This window comes from Oncorhynchus mykiss, chromosome 3 (genome assembly GCF_057628025.1).
Source record: "Oncorhynchus mykiss isolate SJ-2025 chromosome 3, ASM5762802v1, whole genome shotgun sequence".
NCBI lineage: Eukaryota > Metazoa > Chordata > Actinopteri > Salmoniformes > Salmonidae > Oncorhynchus > Oncorhynchus mykiss.
This window is the reverse complement of record NC_143024.1, coordinates 22,121,849-22,137,500: the sequence shown is the minus strand read 5'-3', so window position 1 is coordinate 22,137,500 and position 15,652 is coordinate 22,121,849. Positions and strand designations below refer to the sequence as shown.

General features: G+C 47.1%; 1 protein-coding gene and 1 pseudogene across 1 annotated transcript in view; one reads left to right on the top strand and one right to left on the bottom strand.

The window, feature by feature from the left end:
• Positions 1–15,652, bottom strand: part of cacng8b (calcium voltage-gated channel auxiliary subunit gamma 8b) — a 64,111-nt gene that overhangs the window by 44,759 nt on the left and 3,700 nt on the right. The window lies entirely within an intron of this gene.
• LOC149984453 (uncharacterized) lies at positions 13,346–14,821 on the top strand (annotated as a pseudogene).

Here is a 15,652-nt window from a genome sequence, read left to right as displayed (position 1 = left end):
AAACAGCCCCATAAATCACAAAGGAGATGTGGATATTTTAGCAGCTGCAGCATTAGCTATTCATTGCACAGATCAACTACCAAATTGCTGTTTGAATAAATGATGACGGCTAAGATAACTTTCCTCACACACGTGAAGTGCAGAAGGTCTACAGAAGTAGGATCTTAATTTGATCACCCTGGTGCAGGAAAACTTTCCTGCTATGAAGGACATATACAACGAGTATTTAAGGTTTAAAAAGGCTTCTGAAGTTGGTCATTTTCTTTATTTCACCAGGTAGTTCAGTTGAGAACAAGTTCTTTGTTGTTTGTCTTCTTTGTCTTCTTTGTTATTTTAAATATCAGACTTGATTTTCCTTTACGAAAAATGTATCAACCCCTACAAAAATGTCTATTAATTATAATCCACATAATAATTCACATTTCCTGATGGTGTAGGATTATGTTCCTGCGGTAGCAAACGGTCTCAAATGAAGGTCCTACATCTGTACGTGACTGGAGAGTGAACACGCTAGAGAACATTCTGTCCAGTAAGGTGCCCAGCCTAAAGCCTACACACCACAGTTAGAGATTCACAGAGTTCAGAGTCAATTCATGACCGTGGGACTACAAGGCTCTATCTGCACAAAGCATACTGTAATTCTGAGATATTGAGCATCAAAGTTTTCACATCCCTGATCTCAGAACAGTTTTGTAGTGAATTCTTCTTTATAACCCATTAGGGTCCTCATCTTAAAGGTACCTGAAGTGCAGAGTATCAAAATCGTGAGACATTAGTAAATCAGTTTTTTAGGGGGGTGCAATCGCAGATAGAACCTTGTGGCTCTGAAATGTCAATCTGGGTTCAACCATAATGTTCTATCTGAAACTTCTGAATTACACATGTTCAGTTTTTAAGAATTATGTATTTGAATACATAAGTCAACAGCACTATTCTACCAAGAGAGAGTCAACACATCCTCAAATACATTAAGACGTGTATTATGGTCATTAGATTAATTAGTCATCACTGAACAACGACGTGACAGCATCATTTGTTTTAAGATTTCTGACAGTGTTTTATTGCTTATGTGCCATTGTTGCTAGCTAGACTAGCTTAGACCATACTTAGAGGAGAAGGCAAAGACATACACTACCATTCAAACGTTTGGGGTCACTTAGAAATGTCCTTGTTTTTGAAAAATCACATCAAATTGGTCAAAAATACAGTGTAGACATTGTTAATGTTGTAAATGACTATTTTAGCTGAAAACGGCTGATTTATTATGGAATATCTACATAGGCGTACAGAGGCCCATTATCAGCAACCATCACTCCTGTGTTCCAATGGCACGTTGTGTTAGCTAATCCAAGTTCATCATTTTAAAAGGCTAATTGATCATTAGAAAACCCTTTTGCAATTATGTTAGCACAGCTGAAAACTGTTGTTCTGATTAAAGAAAGCAATAAAACTGGCCTTCTTTAGACTAGTTGAGTATCTGGAGCATCAGCATTTGTGACTTTGATTACAGGCTCAAAATGGCCAGAAAAAAATAACTTTATTTTGAAACTCGTCAGTCTATTCTTGTTCGGAGAAATGAAGACTATTCCATGCGAGAAATTTCCAAGAAACTGAAGATCTCGTACAACGCTGTGTACTACTCCCTTCACAGAACAGCGCAAACTGTCTCTAACCAGAATAGAAAGAGGATTGGGAGGCCCCGGTGCACAACTGAGCAGTAGGACAAGTACATTAGAGTGTCTAGTTTGAGAAACAGACACTTCACAAGTCCTTAACTGGCAGCTTCATTAAATAGTACCCGCAAAACACCAGTCTCAACATCAACAGTGAAGAGGTGACTCCAGGATGCTGGCCTTCTAGGCAGAGTTGCAGAGTTGCAAAGAAAAAGACAGAGTTGCAAAGAAAAAGCCATATCTCAGACTGGCCAATAAAAAGAGAAGATTAAGATGGGCAAAAGAACACAGACACTGGACAGAGGAAGATTGGAATTTTTTTTTATGAACAGACAAATATACGTTTGAGGTGTTCGGATCACAAAGATGGACAATCGTGAGATGCAGAAAAAATTCAAAGATGCTGGAGGAGTGCTTGACGCCATCTGTCAAAGCACCCCCAATGTGATGGTCTGGGGGTGCTTTGGTGGTGGCAAGTGAGAAATTTGTACAGGGTAAAAGGGATCTTGAAGAAGAAAGGCTATCCCTCTATTTTGCAACACCATACACCAACACCATACAAATATAGATAGGCAATGAAAATAGATTCCTCATGAGCGATACTTTGTGGAATCTACAGGACTCAAATGACAACACAATAGAAGCAATAGACTAAAATACATCAGGACATAACAGAGAATAGAAGACAAACTAACAGATGTTCTGTGTCTGTAGCTTCTCTGTGACATTAGTCTCATTCACCAGCCAAGTCTCTGAGAACAGAAACAAGAAGCTTAGAAGCCTGGCTCATACGACTACAACAACATTATCAACATCCAACACGCAGATCAACTGAAAGCATCACAGTCATTATGAGCAGGGAGGGTTGTGTGTAAGATCAGGCTGCAGATGAGAGTCTGGCAGGAGGAGGAGGCTGAGCTGGAACACCTGAGCACGGTCCTGACTCCTGGGTCTACACAGCTGTCACCTTGAGCAAGGCTCCACACGGACAGACACACACAAAAAAACACACTCACAAGCTTGCTGGCATGGACTCACTCACATGTGCGCACATGTAAAGAGTAAAATGTTCAGAGACAAAGACAAATAATATAACCAGTTGAGATTCATTTTTGTGTCACCCAGTGGAAAGCATTTAGGTCACAGAGCACATCAATCAAACAGGACCTGGAAGAGTAATGATATATCTGTCTTACCACCAAAATACTGGAATACAGGTTTGGTTGAACAGCACTGCCCCCCTTGGACTGTGCCTCTCTAATCTACAGATGCTACATAGAAACACATTTTAATGTGGCCGATAAAGGACATGCATTGAACATTTTGATAATTGAGAAATTTTGTGCAACCCCTGCCAGAAAGACACTGCTGAAAGTGATTCAAACACCAGAAATATCCCACATTGGTCAACAGAGATTTCAGGAACCCCCAAGAACCCAACATTTCCCCTAACAATTGATACAGGGTCAGATGGTTTCATCTCCCTATGGAGAAGGTTAGGACTGGGAGTAGAGTGGTCTGATGCTAGATCTGTAGTTAAGGGAATCCTGGAACCTCTAAAGGAAGGCCTGCAGAGGCCTAGCTGGGAGACAGTCAACACCTGAGAGGCTCCCACAGTAACATGCTGACTACACCTGCCACGCGCATGCGTCCACATGCCCCATCGCACACATGTTGATTTTCTATCCACACCAGCAGGTTAAAATATCAAAACCAACTGTGAACCAATTCATTTGGGAGCATGTCAAAACACACGTGAAAGACTCATGGACATTTAACTAGCTTGATGTTGCTAACTAAATGTCCTGGAAGATGAACGTTGGGTTGTTATTTTACCTGAAATATGTTTTCGTTTTTTTGCTGGATCTTTGTAGTATTTGGACCTGGAGTCGTACAAAATGTTGTGTTTCTCTATTCTGACTATTAACATTGAGCAATCCCCTTCTGAGCCAATGCATTCAGCCTAACAAAGCCTAATAAATACATGTCATATATGCTATTGCAAAAAGAATCCTTTGGTTATGTTTATGAAGGTCTTCGGTAACAAATGTTTTTAATCTGTTAATGTTACTGTAGGCTGTAAAAACAGTTCAAGTGTTTTACCACATCACAAAGAAATGCATTATTATTTCATTAAGGCAGGTCTAAAGAAACGTACAAAAAAGGTATTGTATTTCAAATGAACAGAACAGCATATTTGAACTTGTGTTATGTTACTAGTCTGTGCTTACTGGATATGGCTACGCTGCTGCAAGTGCTCAATCATAGATCGCATGGAATAGCAGATATCATATTCAACATTTTGAAATAGAGCCCTTGCCTTAATTTTAAGAGTTGCTTGGCAAATGTACAGTATGTGTTTTAGAAACTTTCTGACCTGCTCTTTCCAATTGGTTATGAAATTAAAATGTCGTACCTGCAGCAAGGATGAGTTTTTCTTTTAAAGTTGCTTTCTAGTGAGCTCTGTTCCCTTTGTCAATTACCCATACTGCACTGCAATCTCTCCATTCACAAGGCAATTGATAATATTGTCACCCATCAGACTATTGTCAATTTAAACTTGTTTTTAGGCTACATCTATTATTATAGGCCTATGTGTGAAATGAGTTTCGATCTAGTTTAGGTGTACAGTAGTTTCCATTGGCCATTGTCAGATGGCAGCCTGTCGGGTGAAGGAAGGGAAGGAGGGACCTGTCCTCCTAAAACTGCTTAGCTATGGAAATTCTAACAAAGGTAGTGTGACTTATTTAGGAAAAGTTACAAGTAACTTTGAAAATGTCTGAGTAATTAAAATGTTAAATTCATATGACCTCAAAATGATGCTCTCAGGGCTTCTAGTGTTAATCCACAGATAAAAGGTGAAACTGTTTGTTTTTAGTTAGTTACTGTATCTATGATTCATCTCTCCTCATTCATCTTACAAATACAAAGGTGGGTTTGTATGCTACTGAAAACCAATGATTAAATGGGAGAGGTGGGACTTACAACACATCAAGCATCTCAAATAAAACCAAGTTCTATTTTAGCGCCTGGCTATGCCAACGCCCGCTGTCGCGTGAGAGCAGTGTGGATGAAATGACATACACATTCATGTATTTTTGCAACGCTTGGGCACGCAATGTGGCCGCTCTGGTTTGGGTGTAACATGTGGATGAACTGACGTTCCCTGGACTCACTAACACGCAATGTATATTATCACATTAGTTTAGGAACAACTGTCTGCAGAGGCATGTGTCTTATTCGAGGAAGCATGTCAATCTCAGTCTTCCTGGTATTCCTACAGTACCCCAAACTATTCTGCCATTCTATTTGGCCACAGGAAAAACATGAGAAAGGTGTTCCTCTGCAGTTCATGTTTGATTGAATTGAGCGCTTGGACTTCCTTTCCCTTCTATTTCCTTTCCCTTCTATTTTATATGACCACTCATCAGCACTTTTACACTGTAAAACTGAGTCTTATATGCTTATGAGGAGTCTCATTGGATGATACAGAGACAACACAAACAGCAGCAATGTGGGCATGCACACACACACACACACACACACACACACACACACACACACACACACACACACACACACACACGAGCATAATGAACAGTCAATATAAACATCATCTAAACATCTAAACCATTAACACTCCATCACTTCACAGTAGATCAATGGAAAGTTCTTTAGCCAACTACATTGTCATGGACCCACGCACGCATGCACACACAGGCAGGGGGCCCATGTTGTGTGACTTTTGATCACTGAGCATGACAGTCAGAAGGAGGAGGCGGCTCTGTGAAGTCTTTTATCTCTGCTCTATACACTCAGTGACTCTACACAGGCAGTGGCTTTATGTCTCTGATACCATAGGGCTGATTCATCACACTGATATACAGCACCACCACATCATGCAATACACCAGCTAGTTCATTTCCATGACAGGAAAACACAGGTGATGTATGTATTTACACTGCAGTTCATTGTGGATCTGAGACCAGAGCGGTAATGGAATGAAAAACTCAGCCATAATTTCACCTACGTTTATAATTTTTGTTTTCATGAATTTTTACGATAGATTCCATTTTGATTTTGTGGCTGTGGAATCTAGTGGAAACCGTTTATCATCCGCACAAGGCTAGAAAATCACTGCACCAGTGTTATGCACTGCCTTCGTCAATCTTGATTCGTCCAAATGAGCCTGGCAGATTCTCACCATTTTATTTGTCCACGAGAATCTGTACACGAGAGTAAGTTTCCCCCTTATATAGTTATACTGTATAGTATTTCTATGTTAAGGCTCTATAGTACAGGTACATGTATCCTTCCATTAAGGCTCTATAGTACAGGTCCATGTATCCTTCCATTAAGGCTCTATAGTACAGGTCCATGTATCCTTCCATTAAGGCTCTATAGTACAGGTCCATGTATACTTCCATTAAGGCTATATAGTACAGGTCCATGTATCCTTCCATTAAGGCTCTATAGTACAGGTCCATGTATCCTTCCATTAAGGCTCTATAGTACAGGTCCATGTATCCTTCCATTAAGGCTCTATAGTACAGGTCCATGTATCCCTCCATTAAGGATCTATAGTACAGGTCCATGTATCCTTCCATTAAGGCTCTATAGTACAGGTCCATGTATCCCTCCATTAAGGATCTATAGTACAGGTCCATGTATCCCTCCTTTAAGGCTCTATAGTACAGGTCCATGTATCCCTCCATTAAGGCTCTATAGTACAGTCGTGGCCAAAAGTTTTGAGAATGACACAAATATTAATTTTCACAAAGTTTGCTGCTTCAGTGTATTTAGATATTTTTGTCAGATGTTACTATGGAATACTGAAGTATAATTACAAAGCATTTCATAAGTGTCAAAGGCTTTTATTGATAATTACATGAAGTTGATGCAAAGAGTCAATATTTGCAGTGTTGACCCTTCTTTTTCAAAACCTCTGCAATCCGCCCTGGCATGCTGTCAATTAACTTCTGGGCCACATCTTGACTGATGGCAGCCCATTTTCGCATAATCAATGCATGGAGTTTGGAATTTGTGGGGTTTTGTTTGTCCACCCGCCTCTTGAGGATTGACCACAGGTTCTCAATGGGATTAAGGTCTGGGGAGTTTCCTGGCCATGGACCCCGAGACATTTAGTTATAACTTTTGCCAACAATCTAACTAGCCTACATAACAGCATAATGGTAATAATGTATTTGAAGGGTATATCTCCATTGATAAACTGGGTAAATCAACATGTAGCCTAAGCCTATTCACAACACAGGTGAATGCATATTCAATAGGTGTGTGTGCATGCATTGAGTTATTGAGCTTGTTTTGGCTACGGATGAAAAACAACATGTTTTATTTTAGAACATTTCCTGCTGTCTCTTTTAGACCCATGACATCATTCACAGACACAGTCAGTTCGAGGCTGGAGCAAAGATGAGTAGAAATGTGAGGCGAAAGTTAATCAAGTTTTTGGTGACAATCAGCTTTGAAATCAGCAATATTTTGCTCAATGGTTTGCAAAAAAGTACTATGGTAGTGAATTGATGTTAGCTTCACTTGTAAGCTAGCAATGAAAAGTTAGCCTACAAAGCTGGAAGCTACCGGCATCTTCTTGCATTGTAAAGTGTTCTAGCCTGTAATGGACATTGTCATGCGAACAGTAATTAACAGTTAAAACATTTCTACATGCCGTGTTGCATTATTCAAGTGTGTTAACTTCTGTGCAGCATAATAAGTGGTGATGCAGCCCAGACTCCCAGTGAAAGCAGTGTTTCCTCAGGACAGGCTACAGCTAGCAATGAGGAAGTGGGGCAGGCATGATGTGCTCGCACTATAAGCAGACATTGGCTGCGCTGATAGAAAGACTTGATCCTCTCTCAATCAGTAGACAACGTGAGACACATTTGACTGGTGAGAGACTGCAGATAGATTGGGGAGAGACTGGAGAGACACTGGGGAGAGACTGGCAAGAGACTGGAGAGAGACTGGGGAGAGACTGGGGGAGACCTGGGGGTGACTGGACAGAGACTGGAGAGAGAGTAAGAGAGAGACTGAAGAGAGACTGGGGGAGAGACTGGGGGGAGACTGGTGGGAGACTGGAGAGAGACTGGAGAGAGACTGGAGAGAGACTGGGGGAGAGACTGGGGAGAGACTGGAGAGAGACTGGAGAGAGACTGGAGAGAGACTTGGGAGAGAATGGAGAGAGACTGGAGACAGACTGGAGAGAGACTGGGGGGAGACTGGGGGAGACCTGGGGGTGACTGGACAGAGACTGGAGAGAGAGTAAGAGAGAGACTGAAGAGAGACTGGAGGAGAGACTGGGGGAGAGACTAGGGGGAGACTGGGGTGAGACTGGGGGGTGATGGAAGAGAGACTGAAGAGAGACTGGGTGAGAGACTGGAGAGAGACTGGAGAGAGACTTGGGAGAGACTGGAGAGAGAGTAAGACTGGAGAGACTGGAGGAGAGACTGGGAAGATTGGGAAGAGATTGGGGAGAGACACTGGGGAGAGACTGGAGAGAGACTGGAGAGAGACTTGGGAGAGACTGGAGAGAGACTGGGGGGAGACCTGGGGGTGACTGGACAGAGACTGGAGAGAGAGTAAGAGAGAGACTGAAGAGAGACTGGGGGAGAGACTGGGGGAGAGACTGGGGGAGAGACTGGGGGAGAGACTGGGGGGAGACTGGGGGGAGACTGGGGGGTGACGGAAGAGAGATTGCAGAGAGACTGGGGGAGAGACTGGAGAGAGACTTGGGAGAGACTGGGGAGAGACTGGAGAGAGACTTGGGAGAGACTGGAGAGAGACTGGAGAGAGAGTAAGCGAGAGACTGGGGGAGAGACTGGAGAGAGACTGGAGAGAGACTTGGGAGAGACTGGAGCGAGAGTAAGACTGGAGAGACTGGAGGAGAGACTGGGGGAGAGACTGGAAAGTGATGAGAGACTGGGGTACGCAAGACTGAAGAGAGAAAGAGATGAGGAGAGACTGGAGAGAGAATGGGGATAGAATGGGGAGAGACTGGAGAGAGACTTGGGTGAGACTGGGGAGAGACTGGGTGGAGACTGGGGGGAGACCGGTGGGAGACTGGAGAGAGACTGGAGAGAGACGGAAGAGAGACTGGAGAGAGAGTGGAGAGAGAGTAAGCGAGAGACTGGGGGAGAGACTGGAGAGAGACTGGAGAGAGACTTGGGAGAGACTGGAGCGAGAGTAAGACTGGAGAGACTGGAGGAGAGACTGGGGGAGAGACTGGAAAGTGATGAGAGACTGGGGTACGCAAGACTGAAGAGAGAAAGAGATGAGGAGAGACTGGAGAGAGAATGGGGATAGAATGGGGAGAGACTGGAGAGAGACTTGGGTGAGACTGGGGAGAGACTGGGTGGAGACTGGGGGGAGACCGGTGGGAGACTGGAGAGAGACTGGAGAGAGACGGAAGAGAGACTGGAGAGAGAGTAAGCGAGAGACTGGGGAGAGACTGGGGGACACTGGAGAGAGACTGAAGAGAGACTGGAGAGAGACTTGGGAGAGACTTGGGAGAGACTGGAGAGAGACTGGAGAGAGAGTAAGAGAGAGACTGGAGAGAGACTGGAGAGACTTGGGGGAGACAGGGGGAGACTGGTGGGAGACTGAAGAGAGACTGAAGAGAGACTGAAGAGAGACTTGGGAGAGACTGGAGAGAGAGTAAGAGAGAGACTGGGGAGAGACTGGAGAGAGACTGAAGAGAGACTGACGAGAGACTGAAGAGAGACTGGGGGAGAGACTGGAGAGACTGGAGGAAAGACTTGGGAGAGACTGGAGAGAGACTGGAGAGAGAGTAAGAGAGAGACTGGGGAGAGACTGGAGAGAGAATGAAGAGAGCCTGAAGAGAGACTGGGGGGGAGACTGGAGAGACTGGAGAAATACTTTGGAGAGACTGGAGAGAGACTTGGCAGAGACTGGAGAGAGAGTAAGAGAGAGACTGGGGAGAGACTGAAGAGAGACTGAAGAGAGACTGAAGAGAGACTGAAGAGAGACTGGATAAAGAGTTGGGAGAGACTGAAGAGAGACTGAAGAGAGACTGGGGAGAGACTTGGGAGAGACTGGAGAGAGACTGGAGAGAGAGTAAGAGAGAGACTGGGGGAGACTGGAAGAAAGACTTGGAGAGACAGGAGAGAGACTGGAGAGAGAGAGTAAGAGAGAGACTGGGGGAGAGACTTGGGAGAGACTGGAGAGAGAGTAAGAGAGAGACTGGGGAGAGACTGAAGAGAGACTGAAGAGAGACTGTGGGAGAGACTGGAGAGACTGGATAAAGAGTTGGGAGAGACTGAAGAGAGACTGGGGGAGAGACTTGGGAGAGACTGGAGAGAGACTGGAGAGAGAGTAAGAGAGAGACTGGGGAGAGACTGGGGGAGACTGGGGGAGACTGGGGAGAGACTGGGGGAGACTGGGGGAGACTGGCGAGAGACTGGAGAGACTGGAGGAAAGACTTGGGAGAGACTGGAGAGAGACTGGAGAGAGAGTAAGAGAGAGACTGGGGAGAGACTGGAGAGAGACTGAAGAGAGCCTGAAGAGAGACTGGGGGAGAGACTGGAGAAAGACTTTGGAGAGACTGGAGAGAGACTTGGCAGAGACTGGAGAGAGAGTAAGAGAGAGACTGGGGAGAGACTGAAGAGAGACTGAAGAGAGTCTGAAGAAAGACTGGGGGAGAGACTGGAGAGAGACTGGGGGAGAGACTTGGGAGAGACTGGAGAGAAACTGGAGAGAGAGTAAGAGAGAGACTGGGGAGAGACTGGGGGGAGACTGGGGGAGAGACTGGAGAGACTGGATAAAGAGTTGGGAGAGACTGAAGAGAGACTGAAGAGAGACTGGGGGAGAGACTTGGGAGAGACTGGGGGAGACTGGGGGTGACTGGTGGGAGACTGGAGAGAGACTGGGGGAGATTGGGGAGAGACTGGGGGGAGACTGGGGGAGACTGGGGGAGACTGGCGAGAGACTGGAGAGACTGGAGGAAAGACTTGGGAGAGACTGGAGAGAGAGTAAGAGAGAGGCTGGGGAGAGACTGGAGAGACACTGAAGAGAGCCTGAAGAGAGACTGGGGGAGAGACTGGAGAGACTGGAGAAAGACTTTGGAGAGACTGGAGAGAGACTTGGCAGAGACTGGAGAGAGAGTAAAAGAGAGACTGGGGAGAGACTGAAGAGAGACTGAAGAGAGACTGGAGAGACTGGATAAAGAGTTGGGAGAGACTGAAGAAAGACTGGGGGAGAGACTGGAGAGAGACTGGGGAGAGACTTGGGAGAGACTGGAGAGAGACTGGAGAGAGAGTAAGAGAGAGACTGGGGAGAGACTGGGGGAGACTGTGGGGTGACTGGTGGGAGACTGGAGAGAGACTGGAGAGAGACTGAAGAGAGTCTGAAGAAAGACTGGGGGAGAGACTGGAGAGAGACTGGGGGAGAGACTTGGGAGAGACGGGAGAGAGACTGGAGAGAGACTGGAGAGAGAGTAAGAGAGAGACTGGGGGGAGACTGGGGGAGAGACTGGAGAGACTGGATAAAGAGTTGGGAGAGACTGAAGAGAGACTGAAGAGAGACTGGGGGAGAGACTTGGGAGAGACTGGGGGAGAGACTGGAGAGAGAGTAAGAAAGAGACTGGGGAGAGACTGGGGGGAGACTGAGGGAGACTGGGGGTGACTGGTGGGAGACTGGAGAGAGACTGGGGGAGACTGGGCAGAGAGTGGGGGGAGGCTGGGGGAGACTGGGGGAGACTGGCGAGAGACTGGAGAGACTGGAGGAAAGACTTGGGAGAGACTGGAGAGAGAGTAAGAGAGAGACTGGAGAGAGACTGAAGAGAGCCTGGGGGAGAGACTTGGGAGAGACTGGAGAGAGACTGGAGAGAGAGTAAGAGAGAGACTGGGGAGAGACTGGGGGGAGACTGGGGGGTGACTGGTGGGAGACTGGAGAGAGACTGGAGAGAGACTGAAGAGAGTCTGAAGAAAGACTGGGGGAGAGACTGGAGAGAGACTGGGGGAGAGACTTGGGAGAGACGGGAGAGAGACTGGAGAGAGAGTAAGAGAGAGACTGGGGGGAGACTGGGGGAGAGACTGGAGAGACTGGATAAAGAGTTGGGAGAGACTGAAGAGAGACTGAAGAGAGACTGGGGGAGAGACTTGGGAGAGACTGGAGAGAGACTGGAGAGAGAGTAAGAGAGAGACTGGGGAGAGACTGGGGGGAGACTGGGGGAGACTGGGGGTGACTGGTGGGAGACTGGAGAGAGACTGGGGGAGACTGGGGAGAGACTGGGGGAGACTGGGGGAGACTGGCGAGAGACTGGAGAGACTGGAGGAAAGACTTGGGAGAGACTGGAGAGAGAGTAAGAGAGAGACTGGAGAGAGACTGAAGAGAGCCTGGGGGAGAGACTGGAGAGACTGGAGAAAGACTTTGGAGAGACTGGAGAGAGACTTGGCAGAGACTGGAGAGAGAGTAAGAGAGAGACTGGGGAGAGACTGAAGAGAGACTGAAGAGAGACTGGGGGAGAGACTGGAGAGAGACTGGGAGAGAGACTTGGGAGAGACTGGAGAGAGACTGGAGAGAGAGTAAGAGAGAGACTGGGGAGAGACTGGGGGGAGACTGGGGGGTGACTGGTGGGAGACTGGAGAGAGACTGGAGAGAGACTGAAGAGAGTCTGAAGAAAGACTGGGGGAGAGACTGGAGAGAGAGTAAGAGAGAGACTGGGGAGAGACTGGGGAGACTGGGGGAGACTGGGGGTGACTGGTGGGAGACTGGAGAGAGACTGGGGGAGACTGGGAAGAGACTGGGGGGAGACTGGGGGAGACTGGGGGAGACTGGCGAGAGACTGGAGAGACTGGAGGAAAGACTTGGGGGAGACTGGAGAGAGAGTAAGAGAGAGACTGGAGAGAGACTGAAGAGAGCCTGGGGGAGAGACTGGAGAGACTGGAGAAAGACTTTGGAGAGACTGGAGAGAGACTTGGCAGAGACTGGAGAGAGAGTAAGAGAGAGACTGGGGAGAGACTGAAGAGAGACTGAAGAGAGACTGGAGAGACTGGATAAAGAGTTGGGAGAGACTGAAGAGAGACTGAAGAGAGACTGAAGAAAGACTGGAGAGAGACTGGGGGAGAGACTTGGGAGAGACTGGAGAGAGACTGTAGAGAGAGTAAGAGAGAGACTGGGGAGAGACTGGGGGGAGACTGGGGGAGAGACTGGAGAGACTGGATAAAGAGTTGGGAGAGACTGAAGAGAGACTGAAGAGAGACTGGGGAGAGACTGGGGGGAGACTGGGGGAGACTGGCGGGAGACTGAAGAGAGACTGGGGGAAAGACTGGAGAGAGACTGGAGAGAGACTTGGGAAAGACTGGAGAGAGTAAGAGAGACTGGGGAGAGACTGGGGGGTGACTGGTGGGAGACTGGTGGGAGACTGGAGAGAGATTGAAGAGACTGGAGAGAGACTGGAGAGAGACTTGAGAGAGACTGGGGGAGGCTGGGGGGAGGCTGGTGGGAGACTGAAGAGAGACTGAAGAGAGACTGGAGAGAGAGTAAGAGAGAGACTGGGAGAGACTGGGGAGAGGCTGATGGGAGACTGATGGGAGACTGGTGGGAGACTGGTGGGAGACTGGTGGGAGACTGGAGAGAGACTGGAGAGAGACTGGAGAGAGACTGAAGAGAGACTGAAGAGAGACTGGGGGAGAGACTGGGGGAGAGACTGGAGAGAGAATGGAGAGAAGAAGAGATGCACTATAACGAGAGGCTGGGTAAGGAGAGACAGGTTAAGGAGAGACAGGTTAAGAGAGAGTGGTTAAGGAGAGACGGTTTAAAGAGAGACCGGTTATGGAGAGACTGGGTAAGGAGAGACTGGGTAAAGAGAGACTGGGTATGGAGAGACTGGTTAAGGAGAGACTGGGTACGGACAGACTGGGTAAGGAGAGGCTGGGTAAGGAGAGGCTGGGTAAGGAGAGACTTGGTAAGGCGAAACTGGGTAAGGAGAGACTGGGTAAGGGGAGACTGAGTAAGGAGAAACTTGGTAAGGAGAGGCTGGGAAAGGAGTGGATGGGTAAGGAGAGGCTGGGTAAGGAGAGGCTGGGTAAGGAGAGGCTGGTTAAGGAGAGGCTGGGTAAGGAGAGGCTGGGTAAGGAGAGGCTGGTTAAGGAGAGACAGGTTAAGGAGAGACGGGTTAAGGACAGACTGGGTAAGGAGAGGCTGGGTAAGGAGAGACTTGGTAAGGCGAAACTGGGTAAGGAGAGACTGGGTAAGGGGAGACTGAGTAAGGAGAAACTTGGTAAGGAGAGGCTGGGAAAGGAGTGGGTGGGTAAGGAGAGGCTGGGTAGGGAGAGACTTGGCAAGGAGACACTGGGTAAGGAGAGACTTGGTAAGGAGAGGATGGGTAAGGAGAGGCTGGGTAAGGAGAGGCTGGGTAAGGAGAGGCTGGGTAAGGAGAGGCTGGGTAAGGAGAGGCTGGGTAAGGAGAGGCTGGTTAAGGAGAGAATGGGTAAGGTAAGGAGAGGCTGGGTAAGGAGAGGCTTGGTAAGGAGAGACTGGGTAAGGAGAGGCTGGGTAAGGAGAGCATGGGTAAGGAGAGACTGGTTAAGGAGAGACTGGTTAAGGAGAGGCTGGGTAAGGAGAGCATGGGTAAGGAGAGACTGGTTAAGGAGAGACTGGTTAAGGAGAGGCTGGGTAAGGAGAGACTGGGTATGGAGAGACTGGGTAAGGAGAGGCTGGGTAAGGAGAGGCTGTGTAAGGAGAGGCTGGGTATGGAGAGACTGGGTAAGGAGAGGCTGGGTAAGGAGAGACTGGGTAAGGAGAGACTGGGTAAGGAGAGGCTGGGTAAGGAGAGACTGGGTAAGGAGAGACTGGGTAAGGAGAGGCTGGGTAAGGAGAGACTGGGTAAGGAGAGGCTGGTTAATGAGAGGCTGGGTAAGGAGAGACTGGGTAAGGAGAGATTGGTTAAGGAGAGGCTGGATAGAAGAATGGGAGCCCAGAACCATAGTCATAAAAGGCAGCCCTGCTACAAAAGCATTGATCCTCTGAACAATTGCTGCATGACAGAAATGATGATCATTGCAGAACTCAACTACTGCGTTTCACTGAACAGAGAAACAGAAGGAGTGAGAGAAAGGGAGACGGGGGAGAAGAAATCATTCCTTCCTGGGACTGGAATTACAGTATAGTGAAATGAAAAGAGATGGAAAGGGGAAAAGAAAGAGGAAATGTTCAAAAGTTTCAGATATTCTGTCCAACTGTTCTAGGTCACCCATAAATTGGCTGATATCACTTTTACCCCTAGGCCAGTTTATTTATTTTTATTTTATCTTTATTTAAACAGGCAAGTCAGTTAAGAACAAATTCTTATTTTCAATGACGGCCTGGGAACAGTGGGTTAACTGCCTGTTCAGGGGCAGAACGACAGATTTGTACCTTGTCAGCTCGGGGGTTTGAACTCACAACCTTCCGGTTACTAGTCCAACGCTCTAACCACTAGGCTACCCTGCCGCCCCATTGGGTAGTGGGTGTTCCACATTGACATTGGATGAAGTGAGTTCCCCCCTTTCAATGTAAAGCCATTTGTAATTTTGAACAAAAAAGTATATTCAAACCTGCCCAACACCAAGATTACCAAGAGAAACCAATTGGAGCCACATTTCCTAAATGGAATGACCCAGCACCTCAATCAGAGCAACCTGGAAACAGTGTCCTCAAACAGATTATGACATTAAATCTCAAACTGATCAAAGTGTACTATCTGTTCAATGTAAATGTAATATATATGGGGGTACTGCATATCTATTATTGATTATCTATGGGAGACCTGCAGATCTACACCACACCTCATTCCAGGGGCACAACTTTGGTTTTTGAAGTGGGGGGACATAATGTTTTTTTTTATATAACAAAAATGTATCCAATTGGATATACACTCCAAACAGCCTACCTGACCGCTCGGAGGCATCCGCATGGTCCTAAAGCTCACCATTGCCTAATTTTCTATCACATTCCAATGA